The 9,569-nt window shown below is 38.9% G+C and overlaps 1 pseudogene; it reads right to left on the minus strand.

The window, feature by feature from the left end:
- Window positions 1-2,742: 2,742 nt before the first annotated feature.
- On the minus strand, window positions 2,743-3,978 carry LOC109394818 (keratin, type II cytoskeletal 8 pseudogene; annotated as a pseudogene).
- Window positions 3,979-9,569: the final 5,591 nt, after the last annotated feature.

The raw sequence follows: 9,569 nt of genomic DNA on the forward strand, positions 1-9,569 counted from the left end.
AACCCACTGCCACAGGGGCTGCAGCCTACGCCGTCGCCGGCGACTCATGGCAGCCCAGCTCCAGGTTGAGCTGTCGTTCAGCATCTTAGCTGTAGAGGGCAGCGTCACTGGCCCTCATATGTGGGATCCGAACCGGGGCCCTCTGGCATCCCAAGCGAGTTCTCAACCATCGCGCCACTCGGCCGGCCCCTATTATGTTTATTTTAAATAATCACTTAAATAGATTTTGTTTCACATACACTTAAATACATTAAATATATTCTTCATATGGACAAAAACAATTTATACAATGTACTTACTGATATTCCCTACAAAATCCCTATTGAATTTTGACTTCAAAACCACATTTGCCTCCAACCCTTTAATATTTCAGAATACCCCACTTGATATCTACTTTACTGAGTATACTGAAGGCATTCCTTCTCCTGTAACTTCATCTCTCCTTCTCAAAAGCCTTACTTGTCCTTGCCTTTTGTCTATGAGAAAAAAAAATAAAGGTCAGCTCTTTACTTCAACGATAATTATTCAAATTTACTGTGTTTTTTTTAAATAAATGTGTGATTTTAGAATTGTTTGTGATTTACAGAAAAGTTGCAAAGATAATACAGATAATTCCCATATACCCAACACCCAGTTTCCCCTATTATTAAAATCTTACATTTGTCACAATAAATAAGCCAATATTGATACACTATTAACTAAAGTCCATACTTTATTCAGATTTCCTTTGTTTTTACCTAATGCCCCTTTTCTGTTCTAGTATCTCATTTTGGATACTACATTAGTCATCATGTCTGCCTAGGTTCCTCTTGGCTGTGATAGGGCTTCCCACTTTTCTTGCTTTCGATAAATTTGACAGTTTTGAGTACTGATCATTTTGTAAAATACCCTTCAAATGAGATTTGCCTGATATGATTTCTAATGATTACACAAGGGTTATAAGTTTCTAGGAAGAAGACCACAGAGGTAAAGTGTTGTTTACATCAAATCAAATCAAGAGTCCATGCTATCAACATGACTTCATTGTTGATGTTAACCTTGATCACCTGTCTGAGGTAGTGTTTCCAGTTTTCTCCTCTATCAAGTCATCTTTTTTACTCCCATTTCCATGTTGTTTTCTTTTGGATAGAAGTCATTAGATATAGTCCACACTTAAGAAGCAAGAGGTTATTCCCTTTCTTGAGATAAAAATATCTACATAAATTATTTGGAATTTTACATGGGAGTTTTGTCTATTTCCCCTAATTAATTTATATATTCAAATCATTTATTTATTTATATCAGTATGGACTCATGGGTATTTACTTTCTACCTTGGATTACAATCCAAAACCATATTGCTCAAATTTTTCCAGTTTTGGTCATTGGATGCTCTTTCAGTGGGTTCCTGTGTCCCATCATTGGTTTCTGTATTTTTGTTTCTTTTGCCTTTTTAGTACTTCCATACTTTCTGTTATTACAAGATGCTCCAGGATCATCCTGTATATGTTCTGCCTTAGCCCCGGAATCAACCATTTCTCCAAGGAGCCTCGGCTCCTTTCATTGGAGAGTGGCATTGGACATTAAGACCTGGGTGCTAGGTACAGGTTTACTTCTAGGTAGCAGCTGTGACACAGTGGAAAGCACACCTGAATTGAATTCAAACTTGGAATGAGGAAAAGCAAGATTCAAAGCCTGGTTCTATCATTTTCTAACTGTGTCATCCTGGCTATATTACTTAGCTTCTCTGCCCCTTAGTTACCTCCTAACTAATGTAGTATATTAATAATAGCTAATATCTCTAGAACAGAGTCTCTCAACCTTGGCCATGTTGACATATGTGCCAGGTAATTCTTTGTTGTTAGGAGGTGTCCTGTGCATTGTAGAATATTAAGCAGCATCCCTGGCATCTACCTACTAGATGCCAGTAGCATACACCAGTAATGATCATCAAAAATGACTCCAGACATTGCCAAATGTCCCCTGGAGAATAAAAATGCCCCCAGTTAAGAACTACTGTAGAATACTTACTTTGTAGCAGTCACTAAGTGCTTCGAATACATAATTTCTTCAATGCTTATATAAATCCATTAAGATTGAAATTAATACACACATGCAGAAAGGGTAAAGGAAAAGGTAAGAAACTTGTCTAAGTTTCTATAGCTAATTAGATGTGGTGCTCAGGTTTGAACCCAGAGTGTCTGACTTCAAAACTCATGTTCTTAACAATAACAATGTAAAAGACATAAATAATAATTCTGCCCTCAGCAAGCTATAGTGAGAACTAAATGAGATGTCATCTATAAGAACATCTCATATGGTTCTTAGCATAGAGCAACAATAGTTATGTGGCTTTGGCAAGTCATGAAGCATTTCTTGCTTTACCTTTCTTATCTGTACAAACAGGCAGTGGAAGTACATGTCCTTCAAGCTACCTTCTAGTGCTATAACCTTGGATTAAGTCACTAGGAATTCATAGGCAGAAATGGAATCAAGATTTCCAAGCATTATGAAATGACTGAATGATAAGGAGGAGGGAATAAATATGAATATGGTGTTAAAAATATTTGTATGATAACATGAAAGAGAAACCTAATCAAGGAAAGATTTTCTTCTGTTGGAAAAGATCTGAGTATGTTTTGTACGCAGGAGGTAAGAAACTTGTAGACAGAAGAACTAAAGGTAAATGCTAGAAGGACTATAGTAAGTAGAGCAAGCTTGGTGTGGAGGCAGGAGGAAATTCAGGTATACATTCTATTAGCATTTACTTAATGCTTTGCATCCCAGACTTCGACCAGCAATCCCTGCCCTCCAGCAGTTTGCGGTAGATAGCAATCTCCACATCCAGGGCTAGCTTGAAGTTTATGAGCTCTTGGGACTCAAGCAGCTGCAGGACTATGTCCGCTTGGTGATTCTCAGAGCAGCCCCTGCAGCTATGCCACCTTGGCCTGAGTGTCCTTGAGAGCCAACCCCTCACACTGCCCAGCATCAGCGATGGTGTCCTCCAGGGAACGTCTGCCTTTTGAGGAGGGCATCGATCTCAGCCTAGAGTTGGCTAATGTTCCGGCTCATCTCACGAATCTGTCTTCGTGTGATGCAGGTCACCCCCATGCTTCCCAGCCAATGTCTGTAGCTCCTGGTACTTGATCTGGTACATGGTTTGAGCTTCCGCCCCGCTGCGGTTGGCGATCTCCTCGTACTGGGCCTTGACCTCAGCGTGATGCCATCCAGGTCCAGGGAGCAGTTGTTTAACATGGACAGCACTACAGACGTGTGGGAAATCTGGGCCTGCAGCTCAAGGGTCTCCTCGTCATAGAGCTGCCTGTAGAAGTTGATTTTATAATCCGCCCTTCTGGGCGGGACTCCAGCTCTACCTTGTTCGTGTAAGCTCCACCCACATCCTTCTTGATGAGGATGAATTCATTCTCCATCCCTGTGGCTTGTAGATCTCATAGGAATCCTCACACGTATTCTTCAAGTCCTCCACCAGCCTCTGCATGTTGCCAAACTCTGCCTCCTGCCTCAGTTTCTCCTGCTGCAGAAGGTTGTTGATGTCATTCTCGAACATGTTATCCATGTTGCTGCAAATTGTCTTCTGCTGCTGTAGGAGGTTCCACTTGGTCTCCAGAATCTTGTTCTGCTGCTCCAGGCTTCACACCTGGTTGAGGAAGGAAGCAAACTTGTTGTTGAGGGTCTTGATCTGTTACTTCTCCTGGGTGCGCACAGTCTGGATGTTGGGGTCCACCTCCAGCTTCAGGGGACTCAACAGGCTTTAGTTCACTTGGACAACTGTAATGCTCCCCACACCTCCAGCCCCACCGTAACCCCAGGCCAGATTCATATTGATGCCCAGCCCAGCCCAGTAGCCGCTGCCCACCCGGGAAAAGGCCAAGGAGCAGATGCTGGCACTGGTAGCACTCAAGAACGAGCATCTACTGAGGGCCTGGGGGCCAGATGTGGACACCGTGTAGGTCTTCTAGGTCACCCTCGTGGACATGGTGGCAGCGGAACCAGACAGAGCAAAGCCTTGTATTTTTACGTATAAGGAGCTCCTTCAAAGAAACAAAACTGTAGTAGAAAACCTGTCAAAGGACCTGATTAAAAGAAGAAATATAAATGATTAGTTAAGCATGTGAAATTAAAAGTGAAATTTTAATGAATCCAAAACACAAGAATCAAACAATGAGATATTTTTACCTCATATATTACTATGGATAGGTAAAAATATATTGCAAACATATGTATGAGGTAAACATATGCAAATTTATAAATTTAAAAATATAATGCAAAAGCCATAAGTGAAAATTTATACTTTTCTGTTAAACAATTTGATAGTGAATCATTTAGCTATTGATGCATAGAAAACATCTTTAACATTTCAGTGACAGACAAAAATAAGCATTTATTTCTCACTTACATGCTTCTGGGACAGCAGGAATGACTCTACTTCATTCTGAAATTTCTGTTGGGGTGGTCTCCTCTGTATGTATCTCATCCTTCTCCTGAAACCAGCAGGCTAACGAGAGCAAGTTTTTCTTATGGTGATGGCAGAGGTACACAAGGACAAGTGGAAATGCCCTAGATTCCTTTGGACCCAGGCTTGGACCTGGCACGTACCATAAACCAAAGGGAATCATAAAGTGAAGCTCTGAGTTAAAGAGCAGGGACGCATGCTTTATCCAAAATGAAACTACCTCAGGGCATGGATTCAATGGAAGAGGGAGAATTGGGCCAAGCATTTAATCTCCCACAGGTACTCTTCTGGAAAACATTAATAGAAGTCCAGAAGTCTCAAACTGGCCACCCAAATGCCAAATTTTGCCCCCACCTATTGTTGATGTTTTTATTTTTTGGTTGTTGTGTTTTGAATGCCCTTATACAGGGCATGCATTCTCTAATGTCAAGCACACCTTCTATGACTTCATATTGTCTTATATATACCTGCTTGTTAGGGACTTGACTTCTTCCTGCAGGCATTTGAGCTTGACGTCCCCGGTTTATTGCTACACTACTCCACTACTATTTCTAATTGCAACAAATTGGAAATTCATCAAAGGTCTAAATATAAAAAATAGAAAAATTAAGGTCCAGATATAATATACAATACTACACAGTCAAAATTGTTTTTTTAATTATATTTAATAACATTTGGAAATCTTTCAATAAAGTAGTAAAAAAAACCAGGATTTATAGTTATATGTAATTGTTTTAAACTTTATAAATAAAATAATGTATAGATACATTACATACATTTATTAAAAAGAGACTAGTACGAAATATATCAAATATTATGTAACCATCTCTGAATGTTAAGATTACCAACAATTATTGTTCTCTTCTTTGTATCATTCCATACTGCTATAATTCCCTACAATGAAAATCATTACTTTTATAATCCAAAAAATAAATATAAAATACAAACTGCTCTCTTGACAACAAATCTAAATAGAACATTTAAACATTAATCATACACTACTAGGATTTAAAATTAATGTCACATAGTACCATCCCTTTCAATTTGCAACTTAGAAGCTGAATATAGTGGTTCCATAACTAATTAATATGCAATATTCACTCCTCCCTTTGCATGATATAGTCCCTCATATTATTTATCAATGTGTTTTATTCCTAGAATAAATTATACATGACTTTGAGAGCAGTGATGGCTTTACTACCTTTCTCACGTCACCTAGTGTAATGCCTTACACACAATAATAACACTGTAAATGCATTATCTCATTGAATTGTTACCACAGTCCTACAAGTTACATGTCATTCTCACTTGGTCCTCATTTTATAGATGAGGAAAATGAGACTTTGAGAGACTAAGTAACTTGCCCAAGATTACACACAGAATAAGTAGCAAAGTCAGGATTTGAGCCCAAGCGGTTTGGTTCCAGAGCTAATCTAAACAAAGAAGAGTCCATAAATGTGCTGGTCTTGATTCAGTGTCCATCAAATTCAATTCTTCTCATTATCTGCTCTCCTCCGCATCCCAGAAGGTCTGATTCCTTCAGCCTGTGTTTCTCAAACTCCCTTATCAACTGGCTTCCTTGGGTTTGGCCAGTGAAAGTCACTAGTGGTATACTGGAAGATGGGAGGAAGGGAGAGAGCAGGCATTTTGCTCCCTCTTTCTGCCTTGGGCAGCATCTCCACCCAGGTCTCTAGCTCCCAGTAGGCAGATCCACCATGGTTCCAGCTTCTGCTGTGTGGCCCTGGCCCCCGGACCTTCCCCTTTTCTCCTCCAGCCAGGCATTCCAACATGTTGCTAATCTCTGCCTCACTGACCTCTTTTTGGTGTCTCCTGCCCTCCCTAATCTGTTTAACCAATTCCATGGATTATATTCCCTGTTTCAAATACTGTATTGACATCTTCCACAAAATACCTCAGTTAAAATTTTCCCAAAAAAATGTCTGCTGGTTTTATCTAAACTTCATATGCATTTTCAACACAATGTTTTTGACTGATATTTATAAAGAAAATGTTTATATTCCAAAACTACACACCGTTTCAAACAAAAGAAAGTCCCTTAGTATGAGAGGAAAGCCTTGTGTTAGATTCCTAATACAAATGGCAGCACATCAGAATCACTTGCAGACATTTAAAAAGCATGCCAACACCAACCAAGGACAATCACTGTGTCACTCTTGGAGCCTTGACCTTATAGGTTTGTTTGTTTGAAACTGATCACAACCAACCTATGAAAACAGGGAATTTCTTTGTTTATTGGTGTAGCTCCAGCTTTTAGAACAATGTCTGGCATATAGTAGGTGCTCATTAAATATTTTGTTAAATTAATATTAAGTAATTTAGTTATCTATAAATTGGAGAGAACTGTCACCACAATACTTCAGACAAATGCAAATAAATCAATTAACAACTTTTTGATAATTTTTAAAATCAACAGTTAAAACTTTATAGAATATTCTCTGATGAAGAGGGAAAACCATAGAGACCTATGGAAGAATTCATCTCTGGCCAACAATGGTCAGTACATGTATTAATTTAGAAAGTTGTCTAGAAAATCCAGCCATTTTTCAGCGGTCTTCAGTGGTCCAAAGAAGGAGAAAAGGAACCTTTCTAAACCTTTAAAAAAAAACAGGGGATAGAGCTGAGTCACTTTGAGTCAGAATTTCCCCCCTATCCACTCTAGCACAAGGATCAGGAGACTTTTTGGAGAAACAATCAAGTTTTGGCAAAGATAATGTGTGGCTTTGGATTGTCATTTAATGACCATTTCATCATGTGTAAAATGTGGGTAACAATATTTACTCTAATTTGTATCACAGGAATTGGAGATTATTCTAAAAATACATTTTATATAAAAATAGTCTACATAAAAGATAGCATTTTATGAACTGTGGAGTTCCATATTATTATCAAAGTGGAAGAAACTATAAAATAACAATATGTTAAAAAGAAGAAAACATATTGTATACACCTAGTTTATAAACACCTCAATGACTTTGAACCATAGTGTAGCTTACTATAGTGAAATATATTCAAGTATTTTCAAGCCAAAAGCCTTCTCTAAAAACTTATACACACTGATAAAAAAATTAAAAATTTCTACCAGTCCATGTTCTTTCAAATAGTGATTCACATGTCAAAAGCAACATCAATTTTGAAAATACTCATTCTGTTTTATGTTTTGTATTTCATACAAGGAATTAAGACAGGCTGGATGATTACTGACCATCAATGGAGAAGCAGGAACTGGGGAATCCCCGAGTTGTGATCTTTGTAATGTTTAAACAACCAGAAGAAAAACAGATCATGTAGAAAAAAACAAAAAGCCAAAATCTGAGGCACAGATTGCAAGTGATTTACCCCTAAAAAATGTAAGCAAATCAGCTGCAAAACCTTTGTTGCCTTTTTTTCTACCAACAAGGCATCCTTCTTGCCCTGTGCTAGAGGGCTACATCAGGAAAATGCTCCTGAATTGGTTTCGTCTGTGTTTATCACACATGATATTTTTAAAACAGTTTTCTAAGTGACCTTTTCGTTTCCTCACTATCAATTTGATATGCTTTGTTTCTCAATCCTAGCTATGAGCTTAGTCCAGAAGAGGTTGTGCCTTCCTGTCTGACAGTCTGGGGTTCAGGTAGTGACACTGTGGAGTTCTAACTGTGAGGTCTATGGGAGGTATTTTTGTATTGAGCAAGTATAGACCCTGGATACTCCAAGAAAAGGTCGGCATTGTCCCTTCCGAGTTCTCTTTTCTCATGGTAGCCTGGCAACCAAACTGCGTCCCTTTGATGGAGGGCGTTCCTACTAGAAAACAGCTTTATGAAAAGTGTCAGGGTCATCTTTAGAAACCCAAAGAAAACAAAACAAGCCCCCCCATCCCCTCCCCCCCAAAAAAAGCCTACCACCAAGAAGGCAAAGAAAAAAAAAAAGACCCGCACAACTCAATTATTCAGCCGCACACAACTGTGCCTGTCAGGTCTTGGTAACAACACTCACTTGAATTTAATTAAGTTTGTCCATGTAGCCTGTGAACTGCTCTGCCAGAAAAGCCTGAAGGCAGACCCGTGAGGCCACTGTTGATAAGGAAGGGGACAGCATTCTGAAGTTAGGTAAATTCCCATCCCCTTGCAAATAAAATATCCTGGGGAATAACCATTATGTTTTGAAGGGAGCATTAGAAGTTGGGTGGCCTGAGGGTAAAGACAGATGAGAACTTTTCCCACCAGCAACATGTCCGCCCCTTCTGGTGGCCTGGTGCTGAAATGTAAAATGTCTGGCCCTTGGAACTTTGAAGTCAAACAATTAGATTCAAATGCCAGTTCTGCCATTTATGAGCTCTGTTACTTTGGGGAAGTTGACTAAGCTCTCTCCAGAGTCTCAGTTTCTTCATTTGTAAAGTAGGAAAGTCAAAACTACCTGGGCCATTGGTTAAGATTACATGAGGTAATATTGGTAAGATACCTGACAGTAGTGGCTCTCAATGACTTCTCATTTCTCTACTTAAATCCTCTAAAGTCTAGTCCCATTCATTTCAACATAATTTCCAAACTTGGGAACATGATAGAGAGCCTTCAAAATATAATGCTAGTAGCAGGCCCATTGCCCCCCCAGTGCCTCACAGAACTACCTTCCTTCTCCCTTGCTCCTCTTCTCCTGGCTCTATTTGTGCACAAGCTTTCCCTCTTGACCGAAATATCTTTTCTAGCCATTCTTCTAGATCCCATTCTGGCATCCCCAAAAACTCTTATCTTAACTCTCCTAGGCAGTTAAGCCATTGCAGGCCTGGGGTTCTCATAGCACTTGTACTTTACTCAATCAAAGAATTTTATCCATTAAATTGACCTGCTTTGAGTTTCTCCCCAAACAAATCATAATCTTCTTATGGGCATGATTGGGTAGCATTTATTTTTATATTATTCCAATATTTAACAGAGTGTTCAATAAATATATAATTGATGAATGAAATTCCCAGAAAATCATTATTTGAATCATTTTAAAATTTACATTTAACAAGTTTTAGAGGGGAACGCTTATTATTTTTTGGCAGCTCTCTAAATTACCACAGAGTACCTATATAGAAATCAGTAGGCCTGAACCATGATGAAGAGTACCGGAATAAG

This window comes from Hipposideros armiger, unplaced genomic scaffold (assembly GCF_001890085.2).
Source record: "Hipposideros armiger isolate ML-2016 unplaced genomic scaffold, ASM189008v1 scaffold_439, whole genome shotgun sequence".
NCBI classification, from domain to species: Eukaryota; Metazoa; Chordata; class Mammalia; order Chiroptera; family Hipposideridae; genus Hipposideros; species Hipposideros armiger.